Genomic DNA, 15,197 nt, shown 5'->3' with positions numbered 1-15,197 from the left:
CAAGAATTAGATAATCCGGAAACCTTGCTCTAGTGATCTAAAATGGACCAAAAAAACTTTTCAAGCCACTTCATGTCTCGAATAAGCAGGGTGACGGCCTCATACCAGACAGTGAAAACTATATTACCTAAAGGCATTCACAAACAGCTATGTCTGCAACGGGATTCAAAGATGCGGCTTATTGTTTGAGAATTGAAGCGATATCAACTCGGAAAGCCAGGCCGGGTGTTTGTTCGAGTTGCCTGTCTAGACTAAGCTATGAAAAAGGAAATAATATAATTAAAAGGCAAAATAAGAAAGATAGTAAGAATTTATTTGACCATAATGTTGTAGTTCATAATTTCGGATACAACGTAAAACGCAATTCGAATTCAATGTAATGCGCTTTTGAAAACGTTTCTCTTGAATTCAAAGTAGGTCATCCTTATAACCTCAACTAGCAGCATTGAGAAAGGTCTTTTTATTTATTTATTTAAGCATCTTCTACATGCTAACACGACCGTTTATGGGTTACGATTTAAAAGGTTAAAATGCATTAAAAATGTAGTTACTATTTAGTAACACGATTTTCGTCACAACTGCTTCACGAAGAGAAAAAAAAAAATCTAAATGTGTTTTCTGAGAGCCAAGGTAGTGTCACGATGCGGCCATGACTTCCTGTCAAAATTATCCTTGGCATTACATTGCGAATAGATTCGTCCTTCACTTTCGTAATTAAGAAATATAAAACTTGATATTCCAGCTTTTCTTTGTATATTAATAGTAATATTAGCCTGGTTGTGCATTTCAGAAGTCATCTGTATAAGTCACATGCAAATCTCGCTGTCACTTAATTCCTCAGCAATATGAAAGAAAAGGGTCAGCCCATTATCTGATCTTTGTTTCAACAATGAAGTCTCATTTGTTGTTGCAACTGCTAATTACCAGATTGAAATGCGCTGTGCTGATGTTATCAGTTAACAAATAGAATAAATGCAGTGGAACTCTCATTCTCGCTCAATGTTTGTGACAGCAACTACGAATATAAATTAAATGGGGGGAAAGGATGTTTGCAAAATGATGTTTATTGAGTTTCAATAAACTTTTGAAATTAAAATTTTACTTTTTTCACGTTTTCATAATTAATGCCATGAACGAACAATTGGCAATAATCATATAAGTTAATTTTTTGAAAAATGTCCAATAGCTGTAAACACATAATGTATGAAATATACATATAGCTTAAATGTATACATATAATAAATATAATACATATAATATACACATACCTTTTACTAAGCATTAAACACATTTATATTTAATTTTTTTTCATATTCCACTATATTTTCTCTTTTTAAATTGAAGTATCATTATCACTGACCATTTATTTTTGAAATCCATGGAACAGAATAATAAATTTAGTTTAATCCTTTATCCAAGTGTGAGCAAACAAAGTTTGCACCTGAAAGTATCTTCAGGACTGGGGTAAGGTGGTGCAACACCAGGGCACTCCATGCAAAGGTGGAGCAAGATACCAACACTCCTATCTCAGTATCTCCCATAATGCAAAACACATCTCCTTGCAGATATGTATAATGTTATGCATTAAGGGAAGGGCCACTACCCAGACTAGTTTCGACCTTTATTGAGGTCTCTTCAGTGGGAGCCAGGCCCAAGTGGAGATACCAGGCAGAAGCATTAGCAGGTCATCTCTACCTATAGGAGTTGCCAAATGGTGTGCCACCCTTTTTTAATAAATTACTCTGGATTTAGAGAAAGATGTTGAAAGTTTATTTTTTCACTTGGTTAGAGTATAATAAATTTAGTTTAATCCTTTATCCAAGTGTGAGCAAACAATACTTGGATAAAGGATTAAACTAAATTTATTATACTCTAACCAAGTGAAAAAATAAACTTTCAACCATGGAACAGAATTTTGACTTTTCTAGCAAAGCAGTTACGAGTACATTTTTTTCCTTTTCTTTGTTTTTAAATTTTTTTTCATCGCACGATTGATTATTTATCATATACAAAAAGTGTACTTCTTAGCAAATTACCAACCCTTTCGAATTCTCGAAAGACTACGAAAGAAAGATTTCTTAAAAAAAAAAAAACCAACAAGACAATAAAATGAGGAAATTCCAAATTTTATACATTACAAAGCGTTCACGCCCATCGGCAAAGGACCCGTCATGAATCAATCACGTCACAGAACCATGATTAGAGTGTGTTGACTTATAAGTCAGTATATATATATATATATATATAAAATTCAATAAGTACATATATAAAATATATAATTCATTCATGTACCACTTAAATATATTCATAAATATCCATATAACACCGAGATCCGAATCCATAGCATAGTCTGATAATTGTAGAGTGGATATGCTACTCGGCCAACCAGGCTTTTATTGAAAGAAAGTTTGCTTTCATTTTAAATTATTACATTTTTCTAAAATAAATTAAATAAGGTAATATGTTAAGTCTTCATCTAAAATTCAGTTTTCTTCTTTATTTTCCATAGCGAAAATATTGCTGTGATAGCAATTTATTGACCCCCCCCCCTTCAAAATGAGAATAATAATATCGCATGGATCCATATACTACAGTCCTGGTTTGCTGAGTGGAAAGCACTTTCATTCGCTAAGGTTTTGAATTCGAATATCACTGGGATACAGAGATATTTGTGAATGTTTAGAGCAGGGTTTCCAAATTATCTAATCTTTAGCCCATCTACGGTAATAATATATGATAGGTTTACAACCTTTCATGGAAGACTTCATATTAAAGAGAGAGAGACAAAGCTACCGAATCTGAACGCCCCCCCCCTTTTTTTTTTCTAACATGGAACATCCACCAGATAGTGCCGGCCTGGTTGGCCGAGTGGTTAGCGTATCCGCTCTCCAGCCAAGAGACAGAGGGTTCGAATCCCGTGGGCATGGATGTTTGTGACTGTTTTACTAACTGCTGAGACCTGTGTCCTGGCGTAGTATGATCTTTGATGTCTTCGTGCCATTAAAAAAAAGAAATCAATGATCAAGAATATATCGAAGAATACTAGAACCAAATTAAGAAAGAAATGTTTTGCACTTTAGCTCTTATTTCATTTTATTATATATACTCTCTTTCTCTGCGCATTCCCCAATTGAAAAACAGAAAAACTAGCCAGATGGCTTTCGTGATACACAGTAAAGCGACAGAACGGGTCGAATGTGTCTGTTGGCTAGAGTTCACTGTGACACTTTGGAAGTGGAACTTCTTTGAATTGTCAGAAAAAGACTTTTGTTATGATTAGCTCAGCTTGCTAGATGCACGCTAGGAAGGACGTGCTCGAAGTGGAGGCCAACAGGTGACGTCATGGTTGGGTGGAACTGACAAATAGTTACGTTTTTCTTTCTCTGGTTTATGACGCCATAAATACGACAAATAATGGAAATACCGCCTACCCGAGAACTTAGTTCAAGCTGCCGCAAGCTAGAAATAGAAAGAAATCAGACACACATGCACACAGAGGGGAGGGAAAACATACACACACAAGGAGGGAGAGAGAGAGAGAGAGAGAGAGAATGTTAAACGTAACATACTCAAGAGTAATATTATTTTTCAAAAATACAACAAACAAAGAAATGAGAAACTTCTATTTTCAGTATTTCTCTGAGTTCTAATCGTACTTTCAAGTTACTATATTTATTTAAGCGACAAACTTCATTCATTCTGCAGATTAAATGGCTAACTGCTTTTCTCTCATCTACTGAAACAAAGTATGATCTCACTCACATGTTTCATACAAGTTATTAAGTGGACAAACATTCTCACGCGTACATAGAAGAGAAGAGGAAATAAGCAGCGTAGAGGTCTTCATTCCTTTTATACAATGCTCGTGATCTCTCAAGTTCAATTCGACGTAAAGATATTGCTAATACTGAAAAATAATCTTGTTTTCCAACTGTCAGTTGGATGTTATATATTATTAACTGGTGAGAAGGAATATTTCCAAACTTTATTGAATGGTTACGGTTTTCTGTATAATTATCATGAGAGTTTTGAATTTTTATGTTTGCCGACTTATTGGCCGAGTGAAATAGCTCTTCTACTTTCTAGTCAAAAGGCTGCGGTTTGAATCCCACTGAGCACGTGGGATTCGAAGTAGCTAGAGAAAAAAAGTTTAATGTTTGGTCACTACAGCAGGGTTTCTGGATTTTCTCATAGACATTACAGAACGTGATTACTGACGAAATCACTTTTTTTCCACCTTTGCCCCTTCATCCTCTTCAAAAGAAAAAATAAAATAAAATAATAAATTAATTAAATAAATAAAATAAAATAAAGAAATAAAAAAGATCTAAAAATGAAATTGCTGCATTATCCATAAGGACATTTACCATTACCTAAATCCGTTTAATTTCTTGTATAACGAGACTCACACAGCAGAAAATTCTATTTATTTTACAAATATTTCATCTTACGTATCGTAAGACATCATCAATTCGAGCGAAGAACAACAATCAGGAATGTGAACAATAGAACAGTATTGCGGATGAGCCAAATTTGAATCCCTCTGTGTAAAGTTAAAAACTATTGGGTTGAAAACAATGACGAATTAAGTTAATCTATTTAACAAAGTTGAGCATAAAGAATTGCTCAAATTTCTGGGGTGATAAAGCAGTCATTATGATTAAGGTTTGAAGTACAGCTTCATGAAGTAGAGAGAGAGAGAGAGAGAGAGAAGAAGTAGAAGTAGAATCGATGAAGTACAGCTTCAGTGCTTTCTTTGAATAGCTGTTCATATCTGTACATAGATCTGTGTAATAGTTTTGTGTTTTCCCAACGGATCCTATAGTCTGTGTTTTCTATTTCATGCTGTACCAAGCTATATTTGTGAGTTTGATGAGCCGGATGTGGTCTTGATGTTCAGAAATACTTTTATTGATCTTCCTGATCTTCCTGTTTGATCGTGATCATCGAACCTGTCATACCACGGACAAATAGGAAGATAAGTCAATAAACGTATTTCTGAACATCAAGACCACATCCGGCTGATCAAAACGCACAAATCTGGCTTGGTATTGCATGAAATTGAAAACACACTCTATAGGATTCGTTAGGAAAACAAAACTATTGCGCAGACATGAACGGCTATTCAAAATACTGAAGCTCTACTTCCTCGACCAAACCTTAATCGTAACGACTACTTTACCATCCCAAAAGTTCGGTAAATTGTTATACTCAATTGTGTTATAATTTGTATATTGGATTATTATATATTGTATTATAAATAATTCACATAATGAATTATAATTTTCAACCCAACAGTTTTTAACTTTACAAACACGCTACCACATGTACAGAGGGATTGACATTTGGCACAAGCGCTCTACTGTTCTAATACTGTTCACTAATGATGTCTTATGATACGTAAGGAAGAAATATTTGTAAATTAAATATAATTTTCTACTGTGGCACATGTGTGATTGTTTAATTAAATTTATTTAATGTTCAGAGCTCTGGAATCTGAAGACACTTTTCGTCAATAAGATAAGTAATGCGATAGTCTCATATCTAGCGATGGAAATTATCTACCACTTAAAGATATTCGGAAACATTCCTATCACAACTGTAAGCTTGTACGCTCTAAAGCCAAGAGGCCATCCGCTTGGCCAACCAGAGACTAACAATGTGCATTCATCGCTTGAATATCTATGGCAAATAAAAGAAATTCCTATTCATCAGTTCGAAACTGGAGTAATGCGATGACGAAGGCTTTCCTTATCTCCAATTCTCTGAAAGCGGAATGAATGTGCAACTTTTTATCATATTCGAAATACATTCATTTAAGTAACAAACAGCTTCTCTAAAAAAGAGCAATTTCGATAATTCTGTCTAAAGTTGCACATTCATTCCGCTTTTAGAGAACTGGAGATAGGGAAAGCCTTACTCAAAATTTGGCTTTAAGAGTCATTATACAAAAGTATAATGACTATTAAAGTCAACAGGATATTCTTTGAAGACGTAACCAGTATGCACAGTGAATTCCATACCAATTATTTGGACATATTAATTACATTACATAAAACAGCCTGAGAACTGCACTTCTAATTGATTCCCATCTCGATGTATATATGCTAATACCTCAAAAGGCAGTCAATTCGATCATAAACCTGCGGAACAGAGACCATTAAGGAATTCTAATGGCTTATCGAGATTATAAAAATATCCCTTTATTCCCATTCTAGGTGAGCAAGGAAATTAACCGCCGGATGAAATGTATGCATTTTATCTGAAAATTATATAATGACGTCATTTCTGTCAAGGTAATCTTCCACTACTGTCTCCTGGGACAGTGGAGTAATGAACCGTGATGAGGACACGTCACAGAAGAGTTTGGCAAGAAGAAAGACACAATTATAGAAGCATGAAATGAAAAAGAGCAAGTGTGTTGTGTGACGGCACCGCGACATCAGAAACCAAGCGTTCTGTGAAAGGCTTGCAAGATGAGGAACAACGGGCGGTAGTGAGGTCATCTAGTCTTGTCTCGTATTTAAATACGGTGATTAAATTCTCTCCTGACTTTCCTCGTGGGTTTATGGGCTTCCTGTCACCATTTTATCTCGTAATGGCTGTTGTGCTCCACTAAATTGATCTACGCGCTCCGATTACATCGAGTCTCAGCGTTATATAAATAATCAAGTTACCCCATTGACATCGTTATCCGTATAAAATTAGTGGATTTGCAAAACTGCGAATTTCCCCACGCATATTCTGTACACATATTTATATTTAGGCTTGCATCTTCTGCTGTTATGTCTGCAAATATCATCCTTACATTTAACCAGCAGTGCGATCTGTTTATATTTAAAAACTCTCACAGTTGTCAACGTCTCCTTGTAGCATATGCACCTATTCTGCAATGGCTTCTTGTCCTTTCCCCTCCGAATAGTATGGAAATCTTTTAATGTTGTCTGTATTACTAGGATTTTTATTTATTTATTAAAAAACTCGGCTCTGTTATGTATTGCTTAATTTATCAATAAAGAATCAGATATGCTATTTATTCTCACTTTTCTTTTCCACAGCTAATTAATTAATGCTTCTGAAATATAAAAAGTATAAATAAAACATTCTGAGTAAAACTTTTCACTTGTTTTCAGAATTTCTTTAAAAAATCACATTTGTTTTATTAATACAATTTATAAACACATGACTATATATTGGAGTACTAATCAGCATGGCCTTCGAGTACATTATTTTTTTTCTCTTTGTTTCTTTTAAATAAATATGAATAAAGATGCATTATTTTTTATTATTTATAATTAGAATTTTTTTTTTTATGGTGATGAATTTTCATGTCTGCGTTATGAACCTTATCTGAGTGTATCAACAAGTTGATGTTCTCATTCTAAAACAATGTAATCTGGAAGCAAATAAAATGGAATATAAGTTCAATAAATAAATAAATAATACACGCTTTCAATAGACAACAAAGAAAAATAACAAATTGCAGATAATTAGCACTAATTGAAATTCAGTATAGATGCCTTTGAAAAAAAAAAAGAAAAAAGAAAAAATGAAAAAAAAAATCTGCGTTTCTTCACCCAGAAACGCAGATATTTTCCTCTAGAAATAGGCAAACTAGTCAGCGAAAAACAGCAGATTATAGGAAGAAGGACTAGGACTAACCATTCTGTTCCATTAAATAATTTCAGGACTTTAAATAGTTAGCATAAAAGATAAGAAAGGGGGATATTTGACCGGCCTAATCAAGAGTTTGAGGAGAAATTTAGTTTGAGCAAAAATTAGTTTTTCCATTACTCAACTTACTTGCTAGGCCGAGAATTCTCAATATTTTGAAACACTGATAGCTATATTGAGGAAAATGAATTGACTCTTCTACGTCGCAAAATATTTTTACAAGAAATTGCAATGGCGATTTCACGCAATTTTCTGTTTTATTTATTTATTTATTTTTGTCTGACGATTCTTTTCAGCAGTAACCTTGCATGTGAAAGGGAATCACAGCCTTCATATCTGAAACTAGAGCTTCCTGACTTGCAAACCTGATTTAAAGAAAAAAAAATCTTTTATTCTGAACACCTGAAAATGACTATTCAATTTTCTGTCCATATTTTTTTTATTTTCTATTGCTGTCTGACAGTATTCAAAACATGCATGTTCAATGCATCAATGGCATTCTCATAACGCTGCTAATTCATTCCTGGAAAGATGAGTGTGAATCAGATCTATCATTATTCAATATAGTCACAATGTTATAATGAAGGTATTCGAGTTTCTGATGTACCTGAAAAGCGTGTATTTCAATCAGAGAAAACAGCTACTTGAGGTAAAGTAAAAAAAGAAATTACTATTGTTAAAAATATCAATAACATATTCTAAATATTTACGATCAGGGCCGGCGGAAGCGGGCATGCGGGCACCGCTACGATGGGGGCTCCGCCGCCAGGGAACGGTTCATAAGTTAATTTTTAAGAAACAAAATTTTTATCATAAAAACAAAATAATTCTTAGAATGATCAATATTAAAATAAATGAGGCCGTATACACTGAATAAAAATTTTAAAAAATGTATATTGCCACCTCTTTAATCAGCCGGCTCTTTACAATTTTGCAGCGAGAACAGGCTAAATGCTTGCCTGCAGAATGTTGTGTCTACTGCAGTCTATCTAAAGTGAAACGGTGACAGTTTTTATGTGCAGAAACGAATTTTCGTACAAAACATTTGTTGCTAGTTAATACTATTAACCTTAACTGTTAGTGTAGCGAGCGGTGAACGTTCCTTTTCTAAGTTGAAATTGATTAAAACCTACTTAAGAACAAGTATGTCACAAAAAAGTCGTTAGTTTGGCGGCGTTAATAGCTATTGAAAATGATATATGCGGAATTAGACGTTAAGACCATTATTTCTAATTTTGTGAATATGAAATCAAAACCTTAAAATTTTAATAAAAAAATTTCAAGTATATTTATGTAATTTAATTTATTTTCTGTTATTCTGTAAAGATATTAATTTTTGAATACTTATTAAATGTTCTAATTATTTCTGAATTCTTTTATTATTTTCTCATCTATCTTGAGTTTCTTTTAATTTCCTAAAAGATAGTTGCACTTATAAAAATTATTACAAGTTACTAAGAATTTAGTAACTTGTAAAAGGCAAGAATTTTTTAAGCTTTAGTTCAAATAAATTTTAACTTTAATTAAAATTCATTTTAATTTTGTTAGCGATTCGGGTCGGTGAGAAGGCTATAATCCCTGTATCATTATATTTAAAGATTAAAGTGAAGTGGTTTTATCAAAATTCGCTTTAACTTTTGAGAATTTTTTGAATAAATTTTAATGATTATCCTGCCTAGTCAACACTCCCGTTCGTTACATTTAGCGAACCAACGTGTGGCCGTTCTGTCAAAATTTATTTAAGAAATTTCAAATAATTTAAATTTTTATTATCGTAAAAGAACCACACACTCCCGGATCGTTAGAGGGGGCGCTTACATAGAAATTGCATGCGGGCGTCAAAGACCCTAGCACTGGCTCTGTTTACGATCAACCTATGGCTAGCGTAAAGCTCTACAGTCTTTTGGACATTTTTTTCTTTCAGCGCTTTAAAATATTTAAAATATCTAATAAAAAAGCGCCTGTTATTTCTTTCTTTCTAAGTTATGTTCCTCACGCTATGTGAACTTAACCTTTTCATTATCGTTACGTCCACATGAACCAACGTACCATTATGATTTCTTACATGAACCTCAATTATATTGAAAATTCAAAATCATTCTTGCAATGAAAGGCTTAGCCTTCCAAACACGGAGACTTCATTTTCCTGTGTGTAACTACTCTTTTTTCTTAAAAAGAGAAAAGAAAGAGGGGAAAAAAAACATTATCCATCTCCATTACTAATATACTTATTCAGATATAAATCTGTTGCCGAGTTTAAAAGAACTCAAATAGCTTTCATCTGGATTTCGTTAATCCCTACTTGCAATCTTTACATTTTGCAACAGCGTACGCAAACGCTTCAGGTTATTGGAAGGGACTGTCAGCTGATGTATACACGAACACCCGCATAGTTACCTCCTTATGTCATCAATGAATAAAATATTTTCCTTTCTATGGAAGGTATAAAAACGGATAAATTTCACGAAGCGACCGCGGATTAAGCCGTTATAACCTTGGGTATGAAAAATTCGCCCTTGAACTGCATTTTTACTTGAGAGATAATTGCCAGGTCTGAGGTAGCGTTAAGAAGAAGCTGGGATTGGACAGTTGCTACAGGCGAAAGACTGATGAATTGATGCGTGAATATTTTCTCCAGACAGAATGCGCTAGAGATATGCCTTCATGGGAAAGAGTTCTTTGTAAATGCTCGGGGCCAAAATGATTGCCAGCGGAAGAGATAAAAAGCGCAGTTGATTTAACCATTTAGCACTTAAATCATGCCTGAAGAGAAAACAGTTTAACGATAATATTAAAATTCTCGCATGCTGTAGAAATTACGATGACAATAAGAATTTTAAGGAATTCAACAGTAATATTAATTTAGCTTGTAATCGCAGGAAAAATTAATAAATCGTACTCATATAAAATATCCATGTTATTCCCTTGGATGACCATTTTACCATGTTTTAGTTAAGGGCACTCATCTCTTGTTGTAAGAAAATCAACTAAGAAAAAACAACAAATGTGTTAAAGCTATCTTACGTCAAAAACTTACATCAAGTTTTCAAGTCCATCATAGCATTAATACCTCCTGCACTCCGTTCTGTCGTCCTTATAATGAATCCCGTTTCATGTTCGATCCCATTCATAATTCAAAAGCTCCCGAATTGAAACACGCACGCGTTATCACTTAGTTTTAAGTGGAAGTAGTATTTCGAAGAATTATTTATTTCACATTTATCATAAGAATCTATCAATATTAAAATAATTACAAGCTGAAATGAGACGTTCTTAACTAAACAGTCATACATTTGCTGTACACTTTATTTAATTTTATATTTTATTTATTAACTTCACACTTCCTTGATATCAATAGCCATTTTAGTTGACTTGCAGTAACTAAGAAAATACCTTATTAAAACTCAGAACATTTTTTGTTGTTGAATTATATTTGTATAAAGCTACGATCGGCACTCAATCAAACGAAATATTGATTTTCTTCACAGACAGATGACTTCGTAAAATCGATTCACTAGGTGACTAGGCCATGCAGTAACATCACTGAGAAGGCTCTTCCATCGAAGTTCTTACTTCAGTGAGGTTACTATGGGAACGAGGTTGACCCTGACCTTGTGAATAATTCTAACAGCATTTTCTGAAAGACGTCATTGGTTAGCAGATTTTCACGTTATCAATGATCTACAGAAAAAAAAAAAAAAAAAAAAGAAAAAAAAAATCTGGTCCCATGAAGCTTAGGTGAGAAAAATTATATAAAGATGCCTAAAGTTTAAAGTGATCGAGTTAGTAAAAAAGTGAAATAAAAAGCCTGATAAAGCAAATAGTTAAAGCAAAATCGCCACCTATAATTTGAGCAGCGTTATGGAGCATACCTCATCTCCTCCCAATAGTTACACACACACACACACACACACACACACACACACACACACACACACACACACACACACACACACACACACACACACACACACACACACACACACAAATGTTGGACCAAGCTTCATCCAACTAAAACACCCCCATGCCATTACCAAGCCTCCATCAAACTTGACAGTTACAATCAGTGGTGAGCTATGGAAATTTTAACAAAAGGCTCGCATCGTCGAGCAAAAAAAAAAAAAAACCGCCATATTTCACACAAAAACTTTTATTAATTGATTGGCTACCAGAAGGGAGAAGGACAAAGATAGCGCATGCGCTTATTTTATTTTCAAACTTGGGCGCATTCGTTATAGAGGAGTTGAAAAAATAATTCCAAATAATCTATACACTGCCGAATAGACTAATTTTTGTTAAGTTACCGTATGAGTTGTCGCTTAATATGTTTCAAAAAAATTTTTTTTTTTTTTTGAAAAAGTAAAAAAGCAAACAAGAAGAACAAGAGGCTCGCAAATTTGAGAAAAATTTAACAAAGGGCTCGCGAGATCCCCCTCATAGCTCACCACTGGTTATAATGATGCAGTCCTGCGGGAACTGTTCCACAGGTAATCTCTACCCATGGAAGAGTTCCGACAGTTCCATTTCACTCCGATGGTCCTGTTTGGATCCAAATGCGACCATCATAGTGATATATTTGGAAGTGATCTGTCGCTCCACAGAAACCTTTTCCAATCATCTACGGTCCAGGAACGGTTACCATGCCTTAGGTTACCAGTGGTAACCTAAGGCATGCAACTCTCTACAGATAGTTCTAGTGTTGACAGTTGTTCCTGCAGCATCTTCCAGGTTGACCACGAGGTCCGTCGCTGATGACGTGTGGGATGCTCGAACATTCCGAGACAGAGATCGTCGATGTCGGTCAGTGAGTGTCAGTGGCCTCCAAGGATGTTTTCTTGCTGTGGTGGCACCATCAACTTTCCATCAGTTCAGAACTTCTTGTTCTACCATATCTCACATATGATCAGATGGGCAAATGTATAAGCAACGGTGGATTTCGATATACTGAGAGGGACAGCAATGTCACGGACAGAAAGACCACTGATGTGACACCCAACATAGGAAATCTGTCAGTTTAGCTGAACGTGACATCGAGTAGAGTGCACAAGATACAGCACGTCCTACCTTTTATTACCATACTTACGCAGATACTCTCTGAATATTTGCATGTGGTAGGCTCCGAAATTTGAATGGCATATAAGTTTCAAATACTTTTGTCAACGTAGTGTATGTGTTCATATATATAACTAAGAGTTTAGACGTAAGGCAGAGCACTGGAATAAGATGATAACATTTATTTTAAGTAACAACACCACGTTTCATCCTAATTGCGCAGGATTTCTTCAAGTGTAAACATACAAACTAGTAGACAAAACAGTAAATACTAACAAAGGTAACAACCACCATGTAGTTAACTAATGATGTTTTGTCTATAGTTTCTATGTTTATACGATTAATAACAACAGTCTCTTCTATAACAAATAGTGGTTGGCGCCTTTGTTGGTCTTTACTGTTTTGTCTACTAGTTTCTATATTTACATCTGAAGAAATCCTGTGCAATTAGGATGAAACGTCGTGCTGTTAATTAAAATAAATGTTATCATCTTATCCGGTGTTCTGTCTTATAAATTTTCAGTTATATACTCATAGCAAAGTCGAAATGCTTATATTTCCTCAATGATTCTTGGTTGCAGGAGGTGTTTGTTATAATAATAATAAGAAGAAGAAGGAGCTTAAATATAAAGAGCCAATAGGCTTCACTTTTGTAACATTACTTAAATTAAGGGTATATTAAATCCCACATTCTTTCAAAACCGAATTCGGTTTTGAAACAATGTGGGATTTAATATACCCTTAATTTAAGTAATAATAAGAAGAATATTTTGTTTGTGCATTGAATATCAGTATCGAATAACTTAAACACATGTCAAAAGCTAATTAATCATATCTATTGAATGAAACATTGTGCATAAAAAGTAGCAGTGAGTAGTTATTTCTAGAAAGCAATAACAATACTTATTAACAGATCAAAATAAAGTTGTGTTTTTAGCGAAAAAAAAAAAAACCCGTGGCGAGCGACAAAACAGAATCTATTTTTTAAATTAATAAAAAATAACTTTCTGGAATATCGTTTTAACGTTAAAAAAATACAGATGCAGCACCAATGATCAGTTTATCGAGCTCCTACACTTATTGAGACCTACAATGAAAAAAAAATGTGAGGTCCTGGGCGAGTACATTTTTTGTGTGGCGAGTTGGATTTTGCAAAATTTGTCTAGGCATGTGACCATATCTGTTACTTTAATCAGCAAATGAAATAACTGAACAAAACATGCACACAGTGAACTATAATAGCATTTTTTACTTAATTGCTGTTATTATCCCTTCATACACTGAATGGCCAGTTTTATTAAGACATATCCACCGAATAGCGCGTGACTAATATGCGTCTTCAGAACGGCTTTCGTAGGAGGGGCACTAACTCCGCCAGGTATTAAAAATACTTCACATAAACAGGCATGATGGCTTCCTGCAATTCAGTCAGAACTTCTTGTTCTACCACTATCTCACAGATGATCAGATGGGAAAATCTGGTGGCTGAGTGGAGAAGGAACCAATCCATTAAGGTAAAAGTTGAGTTCTATAATATGGTCGAGAATCATGTTCCCATAACCATTTCTGGACGGCACATTATCTGTGACAGGAAAGGTTATCTTGTTGCAAGTGTCATCAGATGCAGGGTCATAGTCAATATGAACATGTACTTGGTCGGAAAAGGAGGAGAGTTAGCTTTACAGTCAATAAATACTGACTAAATTCACAACTATTATCCGCAATAGAAATTTTCGGTGAATGTCGAACGAAAGTTGTTCGATATATCGCAAAATTCCGTTCGCGATTTTTTTCCCCCAGTCCAAAGAGATACATTTATGTTTTGGGAACTGATTTCATATAATGACAAGAGCAGCGGTCAACAATCAGTACAACATTCGATCTTTCTTCTTCGCTGTCAGGAAAATAAACAAGCATATTAACTATCAGGTGTTTTCCAATTCTGATACTCTGGGCATGAGAAAGTATGTGTGGTAGTAGTAGTAGCAAAATGCTGACACATATTATTCCTTGATCGCAGCAAGCACCTGAGTGGACTGGTCGATTGGTCGAGAATCCCCAACAGCTCCTTCATTGCAGTGGGCACTAAAAAGCGCACATCTGAGCACGTCTGACAATTCCTTATTGTGGGGAGGGATTAATCATATCAAGAGATATGTGCTTGGACAGCGCTTCAATTACACCTGTCATGCTGAGAAAAATATCACCTAAACTCGACAGTTATAATGATCACCATTATCTTATCATGGATGAGTATATAGATTATCTGGACATTCACTATCTGTATACTGACCATTAGGCACAATGGAAAGACTTTGTGCCAAATCCTGTAGAGACCTCGTTTTGCACATTTGATTTCATGGTGATAAGAAGCCGAAAATTGTTTGTAATTCTACCGAAGGAGAAAAAAAAACGATTTTATGCTTTTTGTATAGATTCCTCATAATCCTCCCAGTTAGGAGAGGAGTGAA

The sequence above is a fragment of the Typopeltis vanoorti genome, chromosome 5 (genome assembly GCF_054136105.1).
Source record: "Typopeltis vanoorti isolate ZY-2024b chromosome 5, IOZ_Tvanoo_1.0, whole genome shotgun sequence".
Classification (NCBI taxonomy): domain Eukaryota; kingdom Metazoa; phylum Arthropoda; class Arachnida; order Uropygi; family Thelyphonidae; genus Typopeltis; species Typopeltis vanoorti.
This window is presented reverse-complemented; position numbering follows the sequence as displayed.